Raw genomic sequence first — 27,136 nt, 5'->3', positions numbered from 1 at the left:
ACCGAAGTCAACATTACCTTCCTTCAATTGGGCCAATTGGTGGTGAATCGAGGAAGTACAGTACATACTGACGAAACTAAAATGAGCTCTAACATGGAAATTAAGCGTTTCCGGACACATGTCCACATAACATCTTTTCTTTATTTGTGTGTGAGGAATGTTTCCTGGAAGTTTGGCCGTACCTGTTTGTAACACCCTGTAGTGTCGTCTTTGTGTTGCTGATGATAATGACAGTCGGAAAACGTGAAACGTTGTGTTAGAACATAACGTATCCTCCCCGAATGTCTGTCATGAAAGTAATCCAATGCACGTTATGTTCTACTCTCCACTGTAATAAGATTCATCAAAATCAGTGTACACATCCTTCAAAAAACCCTCACCTTCTACGAAAAGTAATGACTGTAAGTTATGACTTGAAACTGTAGCGCCTTGCATAGTTCGCTTTTGATGACATGTGCAATGAATATTCTCTGTGCCCCCTTTCTGCATCTTGTGGAGCCTTACAGTGGCAACTTTGCTTAACCGCTGAAAGAAAATAAATTTACATACCATTATGTGCCATGTACACAATTTAACATTTTACAGAAAGAGGAGATGTGATTTTGTGAACTACATGTCGGTAAGTACGAGACAATAGCGACCTAGGGCGGTAAAAAATACTGGGGAATATACTCGATGAGAACATTGCCAACTTCGAACGAACACACAGGTAACAAAGAATAAGAAAAATAATCGGTCTCCAATTACAGACGTTTAATGTTGGCGTACATAGTGAACAGCTGAAAGTTCAGAATGCGTGACTACGTGTTACTGGGGTGCAGTCGACAAAAGTTATATGTCGTCGATGAAAACTATCCAAACTCGGCAATGTTACGTGGAACTGACCACTAGAGGTCACGGTAGGCGGGACCACCAGTCTAATAGGAGGTAGGGCGAATTGTGTTGTCAGTAGATGGGTGGTAATAGCAGGGTGAACTGGGTAGGAGAGCTAAGATAGGGCGAATTGTATTGTTAATACACTCCTGGAAATGGAAAAAAGAACACACTGACACCGGTGTGTCAGACCCACCATACTTGCTCCGGACACTGCGAGAGGGCTGTACAAGCAATGATCACACGCACGGCACAGCGGACACACCAGCAACCGCGGTGTTGGCCGTCGAATGGCGCTAGCTGCGCAGCATTTGTGCACCGCCGCCGTCAGTGTCAGCCAGTTTGCCGTGGCATACGGAGCTCCATCGCAGTCTTTAACACTGGTAGCATGCCGCGACAGCGTGGACGTGAACCGTATGTGCAGTTGACGGACTTTGAGCGAGGGCGTATAGTGGGCATGCGGGAGGCCGGGTGGACGTACCGCCGAATTGCTCAACACGTGGGGCGTGAGGTCTCCACAGTACATCGATGTTGTCGCCAGTGGTCGGCGGAAGGTGCACGTGCCCGTCGACCTGGGACCGGACCGCAGCGACGCACGGATGCACGCCAAGACCGTAGGATCCTACGCAGTGCGTAGGGGACCGCACCGCCACTTCCCAGCAAATTAGGGACACTGTTGTTCCTGGGGTATCGGCGAGGACCATTCGCAACCGTCTCCATGAAGCTGGGCTACGGCCCCGCACACCGTTAGGCCGTCTTCCGATCACGCCCCAACATCGTGCAGCCCGCCTCCAGTGGTGTCGCGACAGGCGTGAATGGAGGGACGAATGGAGACGTGTCGTCTTCAGCGATGAGAGTCGCTTCTGCCTTGGTGCCAATGATGGTCGTATGCGTGTTTGGCGCCGTGCAGGTGAGCGCCACAATCAGGACTGCATACGACCGAGGCACACAGGGCCAACACCCGGCATCATGGTGTGGGGAGCGATCTCCTACACTGGCCGTACACCACTGGTGATCGTCGAGGGGACACTGAATAGTGCACGGTACATCCAAACCGTCATCGAACCCATCGTTCTACGATTCCTAGACCGGCAAGGGAACTTGCTGTTCCAACAGGACAATGCACGTCCGCATGTATCCCGTGCCACCCAACGTGCTCTAGAAGGTGTAAGTCAACTACCCTGGCCAGCAAGATCTCCGGATCTGTCCCCCATTGAGCATGTTTGGGACTGGATGAAGCGTCGTCTCACGCGGTCTGCACGTCCAGCACGATCGCTGGTCCAACTGAGGCGCCAGGTGGAAATGGCATGGCAAGCCGTTCCACAGGACTACATCCAGCATCTCTACGATCGTCTCCATGGGAGAATAGCAGCCTGCATTGCTGCGAAAGGTGGATATACACTGTACTAGTGCCGACATTGTGCATGCTCTGTTGCCGGTGTCTATGTGCCTGTGGTTCTGTCAGTGTGATCATGTGATGTATCTGACCCCAGGAATGTGTCAATAAAGTTTCCCCTTCCTGGGACAATGAATTCACGGTGTTCTTATTTCAATTTCCGGGAGTGTAGATGAGTGATAAAAGCAGGGTGAACGGGGACACTTAAACCTTTCTAAAGCTGCTCAGGTCAAATGTTGACGCGACTGTGAAGTGAAAACGCGGCGGAGGAACCATACTTAAACCAAGAAACAGGCAGGCCTCCTGCACTGACGGACAGGGATTACGGAAAGTAGTTGCAAAAAACTGCGTGAAATCGGTGGAAGGAATCATCGTGAGTTCCAGAGTGTCATCAGCAGTCCTGCTAGTACAATGAATGTGTGTAGGAAGTTAAAAAGAGTTGGGTATAACGGTCGAGCAGCTTCTCATAAGCCAGACGTTTATGCACTCAAACCCACTCTTGAGGTGGTGGTAAGAGCACTGGACAGTGGATCATTGGAAACGAATTGTTTGGGTTAATGAATCACGCAATACTCGACGGAAGGTATTGGGTTCCGGGAATGCTTGGAGAACATTACCTGGCAATATGAGTACTGCCAACAGTGAAGTAAGGAGGAAATGATGTTAGGGTATGTGGTGTGCGTACTGTAAGACCTTCGGTACACACACCATCAGATTATTTGACTTGTCGCTGTAACGAAGAAGGCGAGTGTCAGCAATATGTCTCGTGGTCTTATCGTGGCGTGTTTATCTTCTGCCGTTAGGTCAGACGATAGAAATGCCATTTGCACGCTTAGAGTAGCAGATTGACGGTGACCAACTTTAAACAGAACTTGATTAGTTTTGACACACATTTATTGAAATAATAACAAGCATAAAATTACTTAACTTGGTTCTGGATGCTATTTACAATTGACAATTTGAAGTTCCCTTGGTCTTGGTACGTTAATCTTATTCTTACATATCTCTGATACTTGACAAAGTGTCTATTCATTTATCTTCATAGCTATGTACAGGAATATGGTAGTCTTATTAGGCGTAGACTGAAACTTGACTACAGACTAATGCAGACTGACTAATCAGAGGTCTGTACACTCGTTATAATACCTCGCGCGTTCAGGTGTCACTGCGCGAGTGTGATCCGCGAGGAGAAAAGGTTCTACGTTATCAGTAATCTCAATGGCTGCGTTACATATTAATACGCGGATCGGCGGAAGCAGAATTTGGTCCGTCTCTGTGGCAGCGCCATCTCGTAGTGCGGAGACGGACGAGCGCTGCGCCTGCGCTGTTGTGCTTAGCGGGGCTCGCTCTAGTGGGAAAGTTGTGTACACGGTGACTACGCGGAACTATGTACACAACAGGGTACGAGTGTGTTTTCCGTGCTTATGATGTGGTTCTCTTATGGTGCTTAAGAAAACCATAAAAGCAGAAAGATATCAATACATTTTACAGCGTTGTGTACTGCTTACAGTAGCGGAACAGTTCGGAGACGATAAAAGTTTCCATCACCATGGCGATGCATGTTAGATTCTGCGCTGTCCTAAAGCAGCATCTATGACGCAATGATTTGTGGACAACAATATTGCTGAAACAGACGGACCTTTCCAGAGTGTCGGCGCGAACCCAGTGGAACGTCGACTTCGGTCCTGACCGCAGCATCCAACGTCAGTATCTGCTCGAGTTTCGGCGCTTGAGAAAGAATGGGCAGCCATTCCTCCACAGACATTGAGACACCTCATTGTATGTTTCCCCGGCAGAGCGGAAGCCGTCATAAAGGCGAAGGGTGGAAACACCGCAAAATAAAGTCCACTGATGTCTGGATGCTTTTGATCAGATACACATCAACTGAAATCTCTGATAGAAACGAGAAAACACAGGGAGAGAATATATAAGACATTATGTAGGAAGAAAAAGAGAAAGAAGAATGTCCAACTGAACCTAAACAGGTGTTAAATCAAGTAACGATGCGATTGCAGTAGTTAACTACATGCGTGTAACCATAATTCGAGCAAATTGTGGCATCGGTATCTTTCAATAATTTGTACGGGGAAAGGATAAGTACGGAAGGCGCCGGGCCCACAAAAGAAGAGAACAGCTCCATAGCGTAGCCGCACATGACCGGTCGAGTAACTCCTTAGGGGCTGCAACTTCTTGTTGTGAGAAAATACATTTGCATTCTCCTATTAAAAGGAGAGAGAGGCTGAATGTCTTGCTTAGTGCGCGTAATAAAGAAGGTAGCTTTTGTCATCAATTACTAATATATGGCGCATTTTACGCGCTTGGCAGGTTCTTCCTCGATGAAGGCACCTAATAGAACGTGTGCTATTTACAAACAATTATTTAACTGCAAAATGGTCAGCAAAAGCTATCGTCGAGTTTCCGACTCACAGGCAAAGTGAAGCGGCCCACGCGTCTCAACTTAAGTCGCCAAGCTCAAAAGAGATCAGCCATTATGAGAAGCAAAAATGTATTTCGCCTTCATAAGTTAGTGTGAACAGTAAGAACTAGTGGTAGATTACTGAGATACTGCTTCCGTGTAAACGTGGCATCAGAACTGATTAAGATTTGCAATATCTCCACTCGACATCATTGGCGACATTGTGATGATGTGGACTTCCTATAACAGCCACAGTAGTTATTGTGTGTGCCGTAACATTTTTTTTATTAGTTGCCATTTTGAAATGTTTACCATATTTTATCATATCCACCAAGAAAATAACGATCTGCAATTGAAACAGAATAAGACACACTTTCGCGCCGTGTATGTTTTCCTGCATAATCATTTGCAATCAGACTAACACCTCCCCATGTTTCAGGCTGTTCGCAAGTCCCTGTCCTCGAATGCTAGCCAATCATAGGCGAGGAAAAGCAACGTTTCATTATAAGGGTGTGCTCAAAAATGGTTCAAATGGCTGTGAGCACTATGGGACTCAACTGCTGAGGTCATTAGTCCCCTAGAACTTAGAACTACTTAAACCTAACTAACCTAAGGACATCACACACATCCATGCCCGAGGCAGGATTCGAACCTGCGACCGTAGCAGTCGCGCGGTTCACTCACGAACAACTCTGGACAGAAAAGGGGTACCACTGATCATGAATCCAAAAGTTACACTAATTAAAGAAAAGCAAATAATTAACGGCCGCCATCCCGCTAAGACAATATGCATCCAAAATCCTGTACGAGATGTTGGGTTGAAAAACATGTATTGTTAAACACTGAGGTGACAACTGAAGATTGTCACGTTTTTGAACAGTAATTTTAAGAGAGTATGTGATAGTAATATAAGTGAGCATATAATAGTAACCTCGGGGAAGATCAGTTTGGATTCCGTAGAAATATTGGAACACGTGAGGCAATACTGACCTTACGACTTATCTTAGAAGAAAGATTAAGGAAAGGCAAACTTACGTTTCTAGCATTTGTAGACTTAGAGGAAGCTTTTGAGAATGTTGACTGGAATACCCTCTTTCAAATTGCAAAGGTGGCAGGGGTAAAATACAGGAAGCGAAAGGCTATTTACAATTTGTACAGAAACCAGACTGCAGTTATAAGAGTTGAGGGGCATGAAAGGGAAGCAGTGGTTGGGAAGGGAATGAGACAGGGTTGTAGCCTATCCCCGATGTTATTCAACCTGTATATTGAGCAAGCAATAAAGGAAACAAAAGAAAAATTTGGAGTAGGTATTAAAATCCAGGGAGAAGAACTAAAAAGTTTGAGGTTCGCCGATGACATTGTAATTCTGTCAGAGACAGCAAAGGACTTGGAAGAGCAGTTGGACGGAATGGACAGTGCCTTGAAGGGAGGATATAAGATGAACATCAACAAAAGCAATACGAGGATAATGGAATGTAGTCGAATTAAATTAGGTGATGCTGAGGGAATTAGATTAGGAAATGAGACACTTAAAGTAGTAAAGGAGTTTTGCTATTTGGGGAGCAAAATAACTGATGATGCTCGAAGTAGAGGGGATATAAAATATAGACTGGCAATGGCAAGGAAAGCGTTTCTGAAAAAGAGAAATTTGTTAACATCAAGTATAGATATAAGTGTCAGGAAGTCATTTCTGAAAGTATTTGGATGGAGTGTAGCCATGTATGGAAGTGAAACATGGACAATAAATAATTTGGACAAGAAGAGAATAGAAGCTTTCGAAATGTGGTGCTACAGAAGAATGTTGAAGATTAGGTGGGTAGATAAGGTAACTAATGAGAGGGTATTGAATAGGATTGGGGAGAAGAAAAGTTTGTGGCACAACTTGACTAGAAGAAGGGATCGGTTGGTAGTACATGTCCTGAGGCTTCAAGGGATCACAAATTTAGCATTGGAGGGCAGCGTGGAGGGTAAAAATCGTAGAGGGAGACCAAGAGATGAATATACTAAGCAGATTCAAAAGGATGTAGGTTGCAGTAGGTACTGGGAGATGAAGGAGCTTGCACAGGATAGATTAGCATGGAGAGCTGCATCAAACCAGTCTCAGGACTGAAGACCACAACAACAACAACATGTAATAGTAAAGAAAACTGAGAAGTCACTCTTGTGTTATGTTTGTTATTCAATTTTGAAAAAAAAAAAACAATCGAGTAATGATTTGAAAATATACAATTAAACTGTATGTTAGTATTGAACTTAGGTACATGAACAATGATCGTCAATGACCTCAACGTAACGTCACCAAAGAAATTTAGAAAAAGAAGCAAGCACTTTTTACTTTGCAGTTATTTATTTTGAAAATTGGATTTCTGAACAACTGTGACTTCTTTTTACTGACTTGAAGAGAAATAAATAATAGACTACGTAGCAAACCAAACATCCATGTGCTCCAAGCTATATGTAAAATAGCCGGCCGGAGTGGCCAAGAGGTTCTAGGCGCTACAGTCTGGAACCGCGCGACCGCTATAGTCCCAGGTTCGAATCCTGCCTCGGGCATGGATGTGCGTGATGTCCTTAGGTTAATTAGGTTTAAGTAGTTCTAAGTTCTAGGGGACCGATGAACACAGCAGTTAAGTCCCATAGTGCTCAGAGCCGTTTGAACAATATATGTAAAATAAATAAAACTTCCGCACTCTTAATTTTTACATTTCTTCAGATTTGGATTTTTTCCAGTGACTGATTCTCAAATTTGATAACTGAAATTGCTTTACTTAACTTATATACTGAAAACTCTGTTGTACAACAATTAACTGAAAGTACTGAGGCAAAATTTCTTAAAAGTGGAATTATCCATTAATAAACTGACTGTAAATATTAAATTTGTGTCTTGTGATACTCGGTTAGCATATAAGGAAAAAAAAGGAACAAGGACCCTGCTTGGTAACAATGTCTGTGGACAATGAGGACACTATCGTCCTGCGTTTAACTGATTATTATTTAAATAAACTTTATCAATCAAATCACATTCAGTTGGGCTGCTGAGCTAGCCGTTCATACTTTCTACCAATGAACAGACTTACTTCAGCGCTGTGCATACGACGGAACTCGGAGCCGACGACGAATCTGTGCTGCTGGAACTGCTGCTGTTGTTCTTGAAGACGGTAGCATCTTGTGGAGCACAGCTAATTACAGGCACGGGCAGTCGTACTTAATACAGCCTCTTCCGCCCGTCCACTGTCCTTACTCCTGCTAAATACGATGCCACACAACGTGGCACTACACAAAACTGGTGCTAAGAGCATAGGCACATAGAGAACACACACGACACAGATCTGTAAGTCCACGGTATTGGTGATAAGTTGAGAAAACCATCACGAAACACATGTGCTACAAAACTGTTTCCTGCGCATGTACCCCGACATGGATATGGGATATGATGACCATGCACACGTACACAGGCCGCACAACGGGTTGGCACACTCTGGATCAGGTGGTCGAGCAGCTGCTGGTGTATAGCCTCCGATTCTAGCACCAGTGCCTGTCGGAGCTCCTGAAGTGTCCTAGGGGTTTGAATAATTGTAGCGATACGTCGACCGAGAGCATCCCAGACGTGCTCGGTGGGGTTTAGGTGTGGAGAACAGGCAGGCCACTCCATTCGCCTGTTCTGTTTCAAGGTACTCCTCCATGATGACAGCTCAGTGGGGCCGTGCTTTATTATCCATCAGGTGGAAGGTGGGACCCACTGCACCCCTGAAAAGGTGGACGTACTGGTGCCAAATGACGTCCCGATACACCTGACCTGTTACAGTTCCTCTGTCAAAGACATGCAGGGGTGTACTTGCACCATTCATAATACCACCCCACACCATCAAACCACGACCGTCGTACAGGTCCCTTTCAAGGACATTAATGGGTTAGTATCTGGTTCCTGGTTCACGCCAGAAGAAAACCCCGCGAGAATCACTGTTCAGACAATACCAGGACTCGCCCGTGAGCATAACCTGGAGCCACTGTTCCAATGACCGTGTATTGTGTTGTTGACACCAGGCTTTATGGGCTTTCCTGAGACAAGGGTTCTGTGGAATGCACCTTGCAGGTCTCTGAGTGAATAATCCACGTCTGTTGAGTCGTCTGTAGACTATGTGTTTGGACAACAGTTCCAGTGGCTGCGGTAATGTCCCGAGCAAGGCTACCTGCAGTACTCTGTGGTCATCTGTGGGCACTGAAGGTGAGATATCGGTCTTCTTGTGGTGTTGTACACTGTGGACGTCCCGTACTGTAGCGCCTGGACACGTTTCCTGTCTGCTGGAATCGTTACCATAATCCTGAGATCACACTTTGTGGCACACAGAGGGTCCGTGCTACAACCTGCTGTGTTTGACCAGCCTCCAGTCGCCCCAGTATTCTACCCCTCATAACGTCATCAATATGTGTTCTTTGAGCCATTTTGAACACACACTCACCATTAGCACGTCTGAAAACGTCTGCACACTTACTCGCTGCACCGTACTCCGACATGCACCAACACACCTCTGCGTATGTGGTGTGCTGCCAGCGCCACCGTGCGACGACCGCAGGTGATGTGCACTTTATGGCCGTACCCCGAGGTGATTTAGAGCCGCAAACCGCCCACCAGAGCGTTGTTTCACCATGTAACAGCATTATCCTTAATTTATGAGCATGAGTGTAGATATCTGGCCAGCGTGCGTACATGATGCCGCCGAAACGGTACTCTCTACTGTCAGAGGATTAACACCACACTTCCGCACACTGCAAGCGCCGGAACCCGTCTCCCTCTCTCCGCGCGCTCCGCTCAACAACAATTTATCCCAGAGATTTTACAACGCACAAGCGTTGCTAGGCGATTGAAATGAGCTCCCAGAGCTTCTAACTTGCACAGGAAGACACAGATAAATACAAAGAAATGTCAACAGACTTCTACCTAAATTTACACATACGGTGAAGCAATGCCCTTACTTATTAAAATTTAGATTACAAATATTGAAAGGGTACAGTGCCGCCCGACATTGAAAATAGGTACAACATACTTCATTATTTTTGTCAGAACAACACATTTTTTTTGTAAAATAACTCAATTTCAATTAATACAGCGAAGCCAGATACCAGGGTGGGAAAGAATGACAATTTATTTATTTAATTGCTCACATGTGCACTCCCTCAAAATAAATCCCTACATCCAGTTTGGTGAGATCTGTGAAATGAATGAATGTATGGTCGTCTGCTAACCACAGATAGTGAATTTGAATATATGATCATCTTTGAGACGATCCTTTGGCCACCTTTGGTGGCACCAAAGAGATGAAATTTACCTGAGCTTTGAGCGCCTGAAATGTGGCTGACCAATACGGTGGCAAGGTGCTCCCCCACTTCGACAGAGGTGCGAGAGGACCTGAAGAACGGCCATGTTTCGGCACTCTGCCGCTGGATCTTGTGCTGTGAAGACCTGTCTTGGGTGTGCTCCGTAAAGACAAAAGAGTGGAGACATGGTATGCATGTGGAATATTTAAGAGTAGTTTGAAATAATAATTTCTCTATTTCAGGAACTTTTGTGGGGAGAATTAAATGTCAGGCAGGTAATATTAATGGGATCGTAGTAATCTTTGGAAGTGACCAACGGTCACAATGAAACCACGTGTAGCAATAAGATGAAATACTTCCGTGTGCTTAAGTTAAGCTGAATTACTAGCGTGTGTACTATAAGTTGAAATATTTAAGGAATGGCGTGTGCAGGACTTGAAATTAGAGACGAGTACTTCCACGTGGTGAGTAGTGTGCGAGTCTCAATCTGTGTATGAGACAGAGGATAAAGAGAAGTACTCGTCCATGGTATCAGTTGAGGACTCGCGTGTGTGATGAATATGTTCTTAATATTACTTTGCGAGATATGTTTCCGTGTGACGCTTGATTCGAACTACAACGCACTGAGAGAGAAACAAGGTGAGTCAGCCGTCTATCCAGCAACGCCACTTGGCTTGCATTGCACAGGAAGACGTGCATATACCTCCAGAGTTCATAGTAGGAAAGTAGAATTACGAAGTGGGGCAGTGTAGTGTGAAACTGGGATAAACATTAATTGAAGTGGGAAAGCTGAAAGTGATAATGTTGTGACTATTCCCTGTGTTGTATATCATGTTGTAGTGTGGTGTATGTCATGTAATTTAAGTATGTGTGGTTTGCATGGGAGAGTAGCAAGGTAGTTTCAGAGGTAGTGGGTTATGCATGTTCCTTTTGTACCGGTCGGTCTGGAGGAAAGTTTCGTGATGATGGTTGTGAGAGTCGAAGTGTGAGATATAAAAAAAGATCCACCATCCTATCCAGAAAGTGCACTGTAGCGTTAAATAATTACGAGACTATAAGATAGAGATTCACCAATGTAAAGCCATGCCCACTGGGGGGAATTTCTCATGTGTTATTGTTGTAGGTTATAGAATTTGTGTGTTTAGGTTATAGAATTTATCGGAATAAATAAGATAGTGAAAAGAAAAAGAGTGGTGGACTTTTCCTTCGAATTGTATGTTGTCATGATGTCCCGAATTTATAATGTGTGCGCCATTCATATTCAGTGCGGTGGCCACGTGTTGATAAAAGCCGTTAAATAAAAGACAAAAAGAAAATGTGGTATTGCCAGTGCGTAGTGAACAGTCAGAGTTCTGTAAATTACTGATAGTCAGATGTGCGTTTCCGTTGCGTATTATTCATACAGGGGAATAATTGAGAGTACGAGAGTTCATATTACTCGATAAATAAGAATGAATCCACTCGCTTGGCAGACCACTCATCTTGCAGGCCTGACTGCTTGATGCCACAGTATGAGCAAGGCATGAGGGTGCCTCTCAATATTTACATACAATTCAGCAAAAAAAAATTATATATCGGTAGCAGGTGCCATGTATCCAGCATTTTCAGCGTTACATGTTCCCTTCATCGCTAAGAAACGGATTCTTGTCACACAGTTGATACTAGGTTTTACCAGTCCTTCAGTTGATACTAGGTCTTTATGAACATTGTTTTACCAGTCCTTCTCAGGATATGTCTGTTTCAGTTTAAATAACGCAAGGACTACAGAAAGCTGGCTACAGGTGAACAAGACTGGCACCTCGCTGAAACCGGTGCCGCCGCCGCCCCCCTTTCTTGCCTTTCTCTGACCTGATGAGAAGCTCTCGTAGGTCAGGTGATCGATGCTACAGCGTCGTGAACTCTCGTGGGGCTGGCTCGTGCAACTTCCATCAGCACCGGCTCTGGTGGGCCAGACGACGCGTCAGCCGCCACCAGACTGTTCCCGCCGCCCACGTCACCAGCCAGCCAGCCAGCCACAGGCACTCTGCTGGCAGAGTGTCTCCTTCGAAACGGGGACCCGCGAGGCTGCTCTTCTGCGGAGTGGAGTTTCCGCACTATCGGCTTCCTGTCGGCACGCGTGGCGCTCGCCCGCGGGAATGGCAGGCGAAACTATTCCGCGAATGCGCCGCGTGCTTCGCGAATGTAACAGGTATGCGTCACGCTTCCCTCTAATGCAGAAACTGCCATAACCGAACTCTGAAATTCTTGTCCACAAGTTCTTCTCCACTTTATTTAGATCTGTTTCCTGACTTCCTACACTGTTTTCCATAAAATAAGGACACTTCACAAATACGATAACTCTGTAAGTTGTCTGTGAAATGTGACTGCAGGATAAGTACAGACTGCATAAAAAAGCATTAAAAATTGGAAGGGCTGCGAGTAGAATTCGCCCTCTGAGGATTCCATACAAACATATGTACACTGAAGCACCAAAGACACTGGTATACGCATGCATATTCAAATACAGCTACATGTAACAGGCAGAATACGACGCTGCGGTCGGCAACGCCTATGTAAGACAACAAGTGTCTGGGGGGGGGGGGGGGGAGGAGGAGTAGGAGTAGGAGATTGGTGTTTAACGTCCCGTCGACAATGAGGTCATTAGAGACGGAGCATAAGCTCGGATTACGGAAGGATGGGGAAGGAAATCGGCCGTGCTCTTTCAAGGGAACCATCCCGGCATTTACCTGGAGTGATCTAGGGAAATCATGGGATTGAACCGTCATCCTCCCGAGTGCGAGTCCAGTGCGAACATGTGTCTGGTGCAGTTGGTAGATCGGTTACTGCTGCTACAATGGCAAGTTGTCAAAATTTAAGTGAGTTGGAACATGGTGTTAAAGTCGACGCACGAGCGATGGTACACAGCAACTCCCAAGTAGGGATGAAGTAGGGATTTTACGAGTGTGCAATGAATATCAGGAATCCGATAAATACATCAAGTCTCTGACATCGCAGCCGCAGGAGAAAGATCCTGCAAGAACGGGAACAACGATGACTGAAGAGAATCGTTCATCGTGACAGAAGACCAACCCTTCCGCGAATTGCTGCAGATTTCAATGCTGGGCCATCAACAAGTGTCAGCGTGCGAACGATTCAACGAAACGTCATCGACATGGGCTTTCGGATCCAAAGGCCTACTCCTGTACACTTGATGACTGCACGACACGAAGATTTACCCCTCGCCTGGTTGGTTCAAATGGCTCTGAGCACTATGGGACTTAATATCTGAGGTCATCACTCCACTAGAACTTAGAACTACTTAAACCTAACCAACCTAAGGACATGACACACATCCATGGCCGAGGCAGGATTCGAACCTGCCACTGCAACACACGCACGGTTCCGGACTGTAGCGCCTAGAACCCCCCGGCCACAGCGGCCGGCTCACTCGCCTGGGTCCATCAACACCGACATTGGACTCTCAATGACTCGAAACATGTTGCCTGGTTGGACGATTCTCGATTCAGATTGTATGGAGTGGATGGACGTGTACGGGTACGGAGACAACCTCATGAATCCATAGAGCCTGCATCTCAGCAGGGGACCGTTCAAGCTGGTGCAGGCTCTGTAATGGTGTGGGACGTGTGCAGCTGGAGTTATATGGGACCCCTGATACGTCTAGATAAGGCTCTGACAGGAGACACGTACGAGCATCCTGTCTGATCACCTGCATCAGTTGATGTTATTGTGCATTCCGACTGACTTGGGCAGTTCCAGCAGGACAATGCGACACTCCACACGTCCAGAAATGCTACACAGTGACTTCAGGAACACTCTTCCGAGTTTAAAAACTTCCGCTGGCGACCAAACTCCCCAGACATGGACATTATTGAGCCTTTTTGGGATGCCTTGCAACGTGCTGTTTGGAATGCCTTGCAACGGGTTGTTCAGAACTCTTGCTGATTTATGGACAGCCGTGCAGGATCCACGGTGCCAGTTCCCTACAGCTCTACTTCAGACAATTGTCGTGTCCATGCCAAGTAGTGTTGCGGCACTTGTGCGTGCTCGCTGGGGCACTACACGATATTAGGCTGGTATATCAGTTTCTTCGGGTCTTCAGTGTATACAGACTGTTCATCCATCGCGGAGTCGAGAATCTCGACTACTTTCGCCTTTTATCGACGCTGATGCTGGCGTGATGTCGGTCTTGGAGATTCCAATACTTCCGAGGATCTTTCAGTCTTAAGTATGAAGTAGGACAACAACTAACAAAAGAAATACTTTTTTCGTGTGATGTTATTAGAAATTGACATTTTCCTGATTCCTTACTTTACTTGTACTTCGAAACATCGATTACTGCGAAATATCATGATTCTAGGTCAACAGGAAGCATCCTCTAAGTTTTAAAGAAACCCACATTAACATCTTTCATCTCTGGAAGTGAGCATACTCTGTAGTTACACTAGTTTAAAATATTTAATTCATAAGGTTTCACTGCACCAGACCCTCATCTGCGTATCTGATGACGACGTAACAGCCAAAGACTGGTTTGTGAAATAAGTAATAAATACTGTAGAACATTACGGCAGTGTTGTTTGTGTTTTCATACGTAACTTAATGGGCCAGTTTGAGTACATCAAAAAAATGTGACATAAATAGCTGTATCTTTTGACTGCCTTGACTTAGAACCTAAACTTCCTTATACCACAAAGGGTACACATTTCAAATCGATGCGTGTATCCCATCCTGAGAAAAAAGGGCAGGCGAACAATCAGTCAGAGAACAAACGCCAAAGAATTTTTTTTCGTGTGATATAATTACAAATGAGCACTTTCCCGATTTTTTTCTTCAGTTGTACAGTGAAATCTTGCTTCTTCCCAAATTCCATGATTCTAGGTCAACAAGAAATGCCCTATAGGTTTTGGTGAGTGAGTTTGCGACTGTCTATATATTCGACGTAAATGGCCGTACTTTCTCATTATATTGACTTAGAAACTTACATGTATTACATCGCCAGTTGATTATAGATCTTTCAGATTCCTCCGTCTACCCTTTCGTGAGAAAAAGAAATCTTAACAGATGGGCGAACATAGAGAAACTGCGCTAAAAATGACAAAAGCTTTTGTCGTTTAAAAATAGTAACAGAATAACAGCTTTAGGATTTTTCTTTGGTTGTACTGTGAAATTTTGCTTCTTGATAAGTTTCGTTTGTGTGACACAAATGGCCGCATTTTTTGATTGCGTTGACTTAGAAGCTAAGGTTCATTACGTCTCCCTGTTCCCTAGAATAAGGGTTTTTAACAGCCGGACAGAAAACAGAAAGATGGACAATAAAGTGATTTTACAAGGATTCCGTTTCCATCGTTTGATGTACAGAATCCTAATTATGACATAGTTCTAAAACTACTCATCCTCTGCCATACGGCGTAATTCGGATGCGCTATGGAATAAACCCCCATGAACCATGGACCTTGCCGTTGGTGGGGAGGCTTGCGTGCCTCAGCGATACAGATGGCCGTACCGTAGGTGCAACCACAACGGAGGGGTATCTGTTGAGAGGCCAGACAAACTTGTGGTTCCTGAAGAGGGGCAGCGGCCTTTCCAGTAGTTCCAGGGGCAACAGTCTGGATGACTGACTGATCTGGCTTTTTAACATCAACCAAAACGGCCTTCCTATATTGGTGCTGCGAACGGCTGAAAGCAAGGGCAACTACACCCAGAATTTTTCCAGAGGGCAAGCAACTGTACTGTTTGGTTACATGATGATGGCGTCCTCTCGAGTAAAGTACTCCGGAGGTAAAATAGTCCCCCATTCGGATCTCTGGGCGGGGACTACTCAAGAGGACGTCGTTATCAGGAGAAAGAAAACTGGCATTCTACGGATCGGAGCGTGGAATGTCAGATCCCTTAATCAGGCAGGTAGGTTAGAAAATTTGAAAAGGGAAATTGTAAGTAGGCTGTTTATGTTTTCTCTATGTAAGTAGGCTGTTTATGTTTTCTTATTGGCAACGTTACGTAGCGCTCAATATGAAAATCACTGGCTGTGCTGTGTGCAGTCTGTGGCTAGTTTGCATTGTTGTCTGCCATTGTAGTGTTGGGCAGCGGCAGCTGGATGTGAACAGCGCGTAGCGTTGCGCAGTTGGAGGTGAGCCGCCAGCAGTGGTGGATGTGGGGAGAGAGATGGCGGAGGTTTGTAATTTGTCATGAACTGATATATATATTATGACTTGTGATGATATTAAGGTAAATACATTGTTTGTTCTCTATCAATATCTTTCATTTGCTAACTATCCCTATCAGTAGTTAGTGCCTTTAGTAGTTTGAATCTTTTATTTAGCTGGCAGTAGTGGCGCTCGCTGTATTGCAGTAGCTTGAGCAGCGAAGATTTTTGTGAGGTAAGTGATTTGTGAAAGGTATAGTTTAATGTTTGTCAGGGCCATTCTTTAGTAGGGAATTTTGAAAGTCAGATTGCGTTGCGCTAAAAATATTGTGTGTCAGTATAAGCACAGTCTCATATATAAATTGTTTAAAGGGGACGTTTCATATGGCGACCCTGCCAGGATACCTCACTGGAATCTTCTGATTTTTTCTTGTAGTTTGTGTAATTAGTGTAGATTTTGTTTATTGCTAGCATGTAATTGTAGAGAAAATCTCCTTTGTAGTTGCAGTCTTTCATTGTTGTACAGTAAAACAGTTGTGGCATGCATATAGATTTGCACCAAGTATTTCGCAGCTGTAATTAACTAGATATTATTTTCAGTGTTATGTTAATGTGTTCTCTTATTTTTGCTCTTCAAATTGTGTTTTTCTGTGTTGTCGTGTGAAATACTGTGACAATAATGGCGTGTGAAAAACGTAATACTAGGCTCCAAAGTAAACTGAGAAATGACAGTGAAAATGAAAATAGTGTGTTAGCGCCACCGAGTAATGAATTTACTAATGTTCAAAGTAGTAATTTGGTAATTGTGAATAGGGGAATGGAGCGGGCTGCAAACAATGGTGTAGACAGTGAAACAGGTAGTGAACAGGGAAGCATTATCGATCGATCGGTCGGCAACAGCTCGCCTCAGGAATCCGAAATAACAGGACACAATTTCTCAAATACTGTAGATTCAGGTTTTGGGTCATCACCGTTTTCTCAAATAAGTCAAGACACATTTTCTGCTTGTCAAAATGTGAATGTTGCCGGTGCAAATGCACTGCCGAAAAGCGTAGAGAAACAGATTCCAGACACTAATACATTATTATTGCAATTAATGCAACAAATGGAACAAAATCAGAGACAAACACAGCAAAAGCTTGAAAAGTTAGACACAATGGAACAACACCAGAGACAAACACAGCAACAGCTTCAAAAGTTAGACTCATTGGAACAAACTCTTGAACAAACGCGTGAAGATTTAACTACTGAGTTACATCACATTGAATCGAAATGTCAAAAAGTCTGTAATGACGTAAAAACACAAATTTGTGAGCATTTCCAACCTATTTTTTCGCGTCATGAAAATTTATTACAGAAGCACGAAGCAGCCATAAAAGAACTGCAAACTATTGTTCATGAAAATCATGAGACCTTGCAAGCTAAAATTGACTCAGTTGCATCTACCGATTCGGTTACGCAACTTGCAAGAACTCAGGAAAACTTAAAGAACACAGTAGATACCCTGAAAATTGGTTCAGAAAGACACATGGAGGAAATAAGTACACTATCGGAGAAAGTAGCCGAACTTTCGGATCAGGTCACTAACTTATCTACAAAGGTAGATGATGATCTGAATGACACAAGACCCGTAGCCTTCACTGACACAGAATAGTATGAACAAATAAGAAAATTCAAACAGAATCAAAATCAAATCAATACACAGTACAAAAGAGAAATCCGGGAAGTACAAGATCAGCTGACACAGGTAATACAAGAATTACGTATTTCAGAGGACACTCGCGCTCCAATACGGGAAGAGGGACATAGAAATACGGAACAACCACAAAATAATAACACAGGACACTTCGGAAATTATGAAAGAAGTTGGCAAGGTACGCCGAATTTTGAGATGGAACCGCCGAAACGACGTAACAATGACCGACATGCGACTTGCCGACATGATGATTTTGACTATAAGCTGTTCATTACTACACGTAAATTCAAAACATTTAAGAATTCTGGCAACGACATTCATCCACAAGCATGGCTCCATCAATTCTCTCATTGTTTTCCTCCCAACTGGTCGTTAGAACACAGATTAGAATTTATGTGTGGCTACTTGGAGAATGAACCAGCTGTAAGAATGCGATCGGTAATTCACGATTGCCACAGTGAAGGAGAGTTTTACCATGCCTTCCTCTCAGCATATTGGTCTCAAGCCACACAAGACCGTGTAAAACATAGCATCATAATGATGAAACGTTTCGAACAATCTGAATTTTCCAGTCTTATGAAATATTTTGAAGACATGTTGCATAAGAATCAGTATCTTTCAAACCCATACAGCCCCTCAGAACTCATCCGCATTTGCTTAATCAAACTGCCTGAACATTTACGACATATTATTTTGGCAGGACGTTGCAAAGACGACATTGAAGCATTTCAGGGACTCTTACAAGAATTAGAAATTGACACTGACAATCGCGGAACGCGAAACCAGGAACACAGCAATTACAGGTCACATCCGTCGCAATTCCGCGATGAAAGAAGTAATAACTTTACACGACAAGGCTATTCTCACAACACAAATCGTGACCAAAACAGACACCACCCGTATGACAACCGTTGGCAGAGTAGTAATAACTACAGGGAAAGATCACCTCTCCGTGGTATTGACTATCACAGAGACAATAAGATAAACAGACAATACGGGAACCAAAATAAATACTATCAAGGGAGACAGAATAACTTTAGACGCAACGGACCAGCGCGCAGTTACGATTCAGGGAGAAATTCTCCACCATGTGACCGACAAGAAAGAAACTATGGAATCTACCGACATGACGACAGACGATATGATCGTAACGACAGACCTGAATTGCATCAGAACTGGCGGGATTCAAACAGAGCAGGGCCCTCTCGTCACGGTGAATTTGTAGAAGTTAGGTCTCCAAATCCCAATAACGACGCGCGCCAACAAAGAGACAATAGGCAATGACTCACACCGCTGGCAGCAACAAAACGTACTTATGAAACTGATGACGCAGCTGCCGCAGCTAGTAATTACGTAAAAATGGAAGACATTAGGGACATCTTACTCCAGGAACACGACGTAAAACTTAACAACATTGCATATCCTGTGATTCACATTGCTGTAAATGACGTAAAATTTACGGCAGTACTTGACTCTGGCAGTCCCATCTCAGTAATTAGTGAAACAGCCTTTAGCAAATGCAACAAATCGAACGATTGCCCCACACTTCCGTTACGTAAGATTAAATTACAAGGTGCAATCTTTGGAAAAAGTGTAGATGTACGCCAACAAACCAACTTAGAATTCTTTTGTCAAAGCCACAGCATCTCTACGAACTTTCTTATTGTTCCATTATTGTCGACGAAAATTATATTGGGAGTAGACTTTTTGAATGAATACAAAGCAATCTTAAACTTTCACGATGCTGAAATAGGTTTAGAGAAAGAAGGTAAGTCAATAGCTTTGAAATTTGAAGACTGGCTCTCAAACCATGACGAGGAAATTAATCGGCTTTACCTTCTGTTAGACAACAGTTCGGACTTTTCTACGGAACTAGACACTAACAATCACTCTGCAAGTACTGACAGGGATGATATCGACGGCGCATTTGACATTAATAAGTTAATTCAGAATAAAATTCAAACAATTGAGAATTGTAATGACACTGATAGGCAGGACCTTTTTGAGATTTTACAAGCACATTCCACAGTTTTTACTCATAAAACAGGAACAATCAAGGGATTTCAATACCAATTTCGTGTTCGTGAGCATACTAAATTTTGTGTTAGACCATATGTAATTCCAGCACATTATAGGGACCGTGTTAGAACAGAAATACAATCTATGCTTGACGAGGGCATTATTGAGCCTGCAGTAAGCTCATACAACAATCCATTACATGTTGTTGAAAAGAAAAATGGATCGATCAGACTTGTCTTAGATTCGAGACAAATCAATACTATCATTATTCCTGAAACAGACAGGCCGCAGACGATGGAAGAACTTCTTCAAAATTTTAGTGGTGTAAAAGTGTTGTCTTCCATTGATCTCAGATCCAGCTTTTATCAGATCGAACTTCATCCAGAATGCAGAAAATACACAGCTTTCCTTTGTTTCGGCGTTTGTTATCAGTTTCGGAAACTTCCCTTTGGTTTGAACATTTCTTCAGCAGCATTTATTCGCGGGCTAAATTCCATATTACCTGAGTTCTTAAAACGTCACATCACCTTATATGTGGACGATATTCTAATAGCGGAAGCTTCATGGGAACAACGTAATCGCATCCTCAACAGTCTGTTACGTATTTTTGCAGAATCTGGAATTACAGTTAACTTGGAAAAGTCTGAATTCGGTAGGTCAAAGGTGAGGTTTTTGGGACATATTATTTCTTCTGAAGGCATTCAGCCGGATCCTGAAAAGTTAGAAGCAATCAGAGCCATTCCAGTTCCATCCACAAAAAGACAAGTCCGCAGTTTTCTAGGTCTCGTAAATTTTTACCGTCGTTTTCTGAATATGCAAATTCTTGTTACACCAAAACTTTGTTCTCTCACTGGAAAAAATACTATTTGGAATTGGGACGAACAAGCACAGTTGGAATTCAATTCTTTGAAAGAAGCGTTACTTCACACGCCAATCTTAGCTCATCCAGATCTGTCACAAGATTTCTGCCTTAGCACGGATTCTTCTAAAGTCGGTCTTGGTGCCCATTTATTTCAAGAAGCCACAGAAAATGACACTACTGTTCAGAAAACCATTGCTTTTGCTAGCCGAGTGCTAACAAAATCTGAAAAAAATTATTGCGTTACTGAATTAGAAGCTTTAGCTATCGTTTGGGCATTTAACAAATTCCGTTTCTTTCTTTCTGGTAAGCACGTAAAAGTATACAGTGATCATCGTGCATTACAATTTCTTATGTCTACAAAATTAAATCATGACAGGTTAAAACGTTGGGCATTGTTTCTGCAAGAATTCCGCTTCACAATAGTCTACATTCCCGGCAAGGAGAACATTGTTGCGGACGCACTGTCACGCGCACCGGCTGGGCTTGAGAAAAGTACCACAGAAGGCAACCTCGAGAAAAATTTCAGTATTCTTTACATTCAGAAAGTCGCCTTTGAAAACTTCATCACCACATCTTTAAAGGACATTGCTCATGAACAAGATAAAGATCCGATTTGGAAAGACATCAAGAGCAAATGGCATGAAAAGACACACACACAGATTCGGCATTATTACCTGGTTAGAAACAACATACTCTTCAAACGCTGCACTGTTGATGACAAGCTATGGGTACTTTGCATTCCAGACGATTTTGTTAATAAGCTCATTTGGTACATTAATTTCAGCTACGCACATTTTGGTCCACGAAAATGTTATCATATTCTTCGAACGACTTGTTATTTTAACAATATGGAAAAAAGAATTCGAAGAGTCTTATCTATTTGTAAACTTTGTCAAAAGGCGAAACCATCTACTGTCTCACATCGTGCTCCGTTGTTTCCTATTATTCCTTCTAAATTAAAAGAATTTGCTGCTGTTGATCTCTTGGGACCGCTTGTCAGAACATCTAATGGATTTTCGTACGTTCTAGTCGCTGTTGAACTTACTTCAAAATTTGTTTCTTTCACTCCGTTACGTAAAGCCACTGGACGGTCTGTATCCAACGCCTTTGTTAAAAATTTCTTACGTGAAGTTGGCCACGTTGCTAAAGTCATTTCAGATAACGGACCGCAATTTAGATCTGCTGTTTGGTCACGCATGCTTCGCAACCATAAAATCAAACCTGTTTTTATTTCATTGTACTCACCACATTGTAACCCCTCCGAACGGATTCTGAAAGAAATCAATAAGCTTTGCAGGCTTTATTGTCACACAAAGCATCAGCATTGGGACAGATATTTACACTTATTTCAAAACGTGCTGAATGAAATGCCTCATGATTCCACTGCTTTACCACCTACTCTTGTACTGAAGAATGAAGAACCACCGAACAGAATCAGAGAGCTTGTACCTTTCCCGAATACACGTAAACTTCGACACAAAGACATAATTGATTTGGCTCTTAAAAATATAAAATCTGCAGCAGACAAAAGGAGAAAACTACACGGTAAAGCAAATGCAAAGAAATTGTATATTGGTCAGTTGTTGTTGTTGTGGTCTTCAGTCCTGAGACTGGTTTGATGCAGCTCTCCATGCTACTCTATCCTGTGCAAGCTTTTTCATCTCCCAGTACCTACTGCAACCTACATCCTTCTGAATCTGCTTAGTGTATTCATCTCTTGGTCTCCCTCTACGATTTTTACCCTCCACGCTGCCCTCCAATACTAAATTGGTGATCCCTTGATGCCTCAGAACATGTCCTACCAACCGATCCCTTCTTCTGGTCAAGTTGTGCCACAAACTTCTCTTCTCCCCAATCCTATTCAATACTTCCTCATTAGTTATGTGATCTACCCATCTAATCTTCAGCATTCTTCTGTAGCACCACATTTCGAAAGCTTCTATTCTCTTCTTGTCCAAATTATTTATCGTCCATGTTTCACTTCCATACATGGCTACACTCCATACGAATACTTTCAGAAATGACTTCCTGACACTTAAATCAATACTGGATGTTAACAAATTTCTCTTCTTCAGAAACGCTTTCCTTGCCATTGCCAGCCTACATTTTATATCCTCTCTACTTCGACCATCATCAGTTATTTTGCTCCCCAAATAGCAAAACTCCTTTACTACTTTAAGTGCCTCATTTCCTAATCTAATTCCCTCAGCATCACCCGACTTAATTAGACTACATTCCATTATCCTTGTTTTGCTTTTGTTGATGTTCATCTTATATCCTCCTTTCAAGACACTGTCCATTCCATTCAACTGCTCTTCCAAGTCCTTTGCTGTCTCTGACAGAATTACAATGTCATCGGCGAACCTCAAAGTTTTTATTTCTTCTCCATGAATTTTAATACCTACCCCGAATTTTTCTTTTGTTTCCTTTACTGCTTGCTCAATATACAGATTGAACAACATCGGGGAGAGGCTACAACCCTGTCTTACTCCCTTCCCAACCACTGCTTCCCTTTCATGTCCCTCGACTCTTATAACTGCCATCTGGTTTCTGTACAAATTGTAAATAGCCTTTCGCTCCCTGTATTTTACCCCTGCCACCTTCAGAATTTGAAAGAGAGTATTCCAGTCAACATTGTCAAAAGCTTTCTCTAAGTCTACAAATGCTAGAAACGTAGGTTTGCCTTTCCTTAATCTTTCTTCTAAGATAAGTCGTAAGGTCAGTATTGCCTCACGTGTTCCAGTGTTTCTACGGAATCCAAACTGATCTTCCCCGAGGTTGGCTTCTACTAGTTTTTCCATTCGTCTGTAAAGAATTCGTGTTAGTATTTTGCAGCTGTGACTTATTAAGCTGATAGTTCGGTAATTTTCACATCTGTCAACACCTGCTTTCTTCGGGATTGGAATTATTATATTCTTCTTGAAGTCTGAGGGTATTTCGCCTGTTTCATACATCTTGCTCACCAGATGGTAGAGTTTTGTCAGGACTGGCTCTCCCACGGCCGTCAGTAGTTCCAATGGAATATTGTCTACTCCGGGGGCCTTGTTTCGACTCAGGTCTTTCAGTGCTCTGTCAAACTCTTCACGCAGTATCGTATCTCCCATTTCATCTTCATCTACATCCTCTTCCATTTCCATAATATTGTCCTCAAGTACATCGGCCTTGTATAGACCCTCTATATACTCCTTCCACCTTTCTGCTTTCCCTTCTTTGCTTAGAACTGGGTTTCCATCTGAGCTCTTGATATTCATACAAGTCGTTCTCTTATCTCCAAAGGTCTCTTTAATTTTCCTGTAGGCGGTATCTATCTTACCCCTAGTGAGATAGGCCTCTACATCCTTACATTTGTCCTCTAGCCATCCCTGTTTAGCCATTTTGCACTTCCTGTCGATCTCATTTTTGAGACGTTTGTATTCCTTTTTGCCTGTTTCACTTACTGCATTTTTATATTTTCTCCTTTCATCAATTAAATTCAATATTTCTTCTGTTACCCAAGGATTTCTACTAGCCCTCGTCTTTTTACCTACTTGATCCTCTGCTGCCTTCACTACTTCATCCCTCAAAGCTACCCATTCTTCTTCTACTGTATTTATTTCCCCCATTCCTGTCAATTGCTCCCTTATGCTCTCCCTGAATCTCTGTACAACCTCTGGTTCTTTCAGTTTATCCAGGTCCCATCTCCTTAAATTCCCACCTTTTTGCAGTTTCTTCAGTTTTAATCTACAGGTCATAACCAATAGATTGTGGTCAGAGTCCACATCTGCCCCTGGAAATGTCTTACAATTTAAAACCTGGTTCCTAAATCTCTGTCTTACCATTATATAATCTATCTGATACCTTTTAGTATCTCCAGGGTTCTTCCATGTATACAACCTTCTTTCATGATTCTTAAACCAAGTGTTAGTTATGATTAAGTTGTGCTCTGTGCAAAATTCTACCAGGCGGCTTCCTCTTTCATTTCTGTCCCCCAATCCATATTCACCTACTATGTTTCCTTCTCTCCCTTTTCCTACACTCGAATTCCAGTCACCCATGACTATTAAATTTTCGTCTCCCTTCACAATCTGAATAATTTCTTTTATTTCATCATACATTTCTTCAATTTCTTCGTCATCTGCAGAGCTAGTTGGCATATAAACTTGTACTACTGTAGTAGGTGTGGGCTTCGTATCTATCTTGGCCACAATAATGCGTTCACTGTGCTGTTTGTAGTAGCTTACCCGCATTCCTATTTTCCTATTCATTATTAAACCCACTCCTCCATTACCATATTGGTCAGAAAGTTCTCATTAAAGCTCATTCATTGTCACATAAGAAGAAACACTTGAGTCACAAATTCTTTCTAGTTTACAATGGACCATACAGAATCCGACGTATACCACATGATAATTGCGTTGAAGTTGAAACTCTGCGTATTAGGAAGAGTAAAGGTTTACACCACATTTCACATGTAAAACCATTTATTGAAAGATAATCTGCTTTTTAACTTTGTCTTTGTCATATAACTTTTCACTTCACATTTTTAGTATGCTTTGTCAGACTTAAGAAACTGTTAACATGCAACAATGTTTGAAGTTAAATATCCAGTCTAGAACCTAGGGAACATTTTTAAAACAGAAATTACGAATGCATTGTTATAGTGAACAGACGACACAGTGTTGTATTTGTACATTCTTGCTTGTTAGTTGCACGATTACGTAACGACTATCAGGGTTACATACTTAGGACACATACTGGTACTGCTAATGAGATTTTAATGCAACATTTTGGTTTACTTGAAAATACATTCTGGGTTTAAAGTACTTTCTGTGAGATACCAGACGACACAGTGGTTAGTTTATGTGATAGCCACACGATTTTTATCACGACGCTACTAATGAGTGACAATGTACAATGTTGATTTTGCGGTGTTTCTGTTTTATATCTGCACAGTTTTTCTGTATTATTCTGGAAAGTAAAACATGTTTTAGTAGTAACTTTTATGGTATAGCTACAAGGAGACAGCCTTTTCTGTAGCACAACAATACATTACAGCACAGTACTTTCTTCATCACGGCAATAAGCGTAATAAGTATGATATCTATACGCAAAGCATTTCACTTTTGTTTATCATGACGTAAGTACATTGGCTTCTGCAGAACTTAGCTTTCGGAGGACGATAACTACGACACTTCCACACAGATTATGTTGCAACAAGAAGCACATTTAGCGCTACAGTACACGTATTTGAGTGATTAATTTTGTACTTGAAACATTTATTTTTAAAGATTTTTTTATTTACAAAGAAAGTTTTCCGTGATACATTTCATTCCATTGCTGTAATTTGTAACACCTGAGGGCATAATTACATTTATCCTCAGGGGGGTACACACTTACTTTGTGTACCATGTGTGTGGCAACCACAAGGAACCCTATCTAATATGGTATTTGCTTATACAACTTTACACATCGGTACCTTATTTCTCTAACACACAAATTACACAGCTATCTGATTATTTAACTGAGAGAGACAAACATTTATTTTACTGCATCAGTGACACATGTTTACGCAATTACACGGTTGGATAACTTCACACTTATGAAACTGTATTTTGTCTGTACTTTGTAAACTGTTCATATTTTTTCGGAACCATTGTGATACTATGAGAGATTTGAATGATATATTTGGTAAGGGAGCATGATTTTAAAGTACGTTTGAGGTAGATGACACTATTGAAATGAGCAGAGAATTTTTTTTACGTTTTGAAATTATTGGAGGAAGCTACGACGATTTTGAGATTTGACTGAGGTGTTATGATGTTATTTTTACGACGACGATGTGTATTATGCTGCTGAGGTATGTTTATGATTAATAGGCTGAGGCTATATGAGTTATTTGATTATGCTTCATATTTATAATGACGAAATATTGACGAGTGTCGATGGATATGTATATGTAATAAGGTAAGGAGTAATGAATAGTGGGTAGGGACTCTGATTTATGAAAAGGTTGTTGGAAACCAAGAATCGTACTTTAAGAGTTATGAAATGTGTGTGTATATGCATGAATGTATTACAATGCAGACGAAAATTTTTTGGACACTGTTATATCAATAGCATTTTGTTTCTACAGATTTGCAACACTAATTCTTGACCTGTGAAATATTTTTATGTGGGACTGTCACGGTAGCAGAAACTGCTGTCGTAAATATTTCCGTACGAAAGTTAAGTGACCACCTGCACGTAATGCGTCGCGGGCACCCAGCTGTGTCAGACGCCTGGAGAAAAAGCCATTATTGCGAGCCCTTTTCAGCGGCACAGGTAGAACAAAAAAAAGGGGAGGCCATTATCCTCGGAAATATTCTTACATCTGCAAACCTGATAATGACAAGTGTCTTTCTACGAGAGTTGAGAGCTACTAACTTACGAAATGCCACATG

This window comes from Schistocerca americana, chromosome 5, assembly GCF_021461395.2.
Source record: "Schistocerca americana isolate TAMUIC-IGC-003095 chromosome 5, iqSchAmer2.1, whole genome shotgun sequence".
NCBI lineage: Eukaryota > Metazoa > Arthropoda > Insecta > Orthoptera > Acrididae > Schistocerca > Schistocerca americana.
This window is presented reverse-complemented; position numbering follows the sequence as displayed.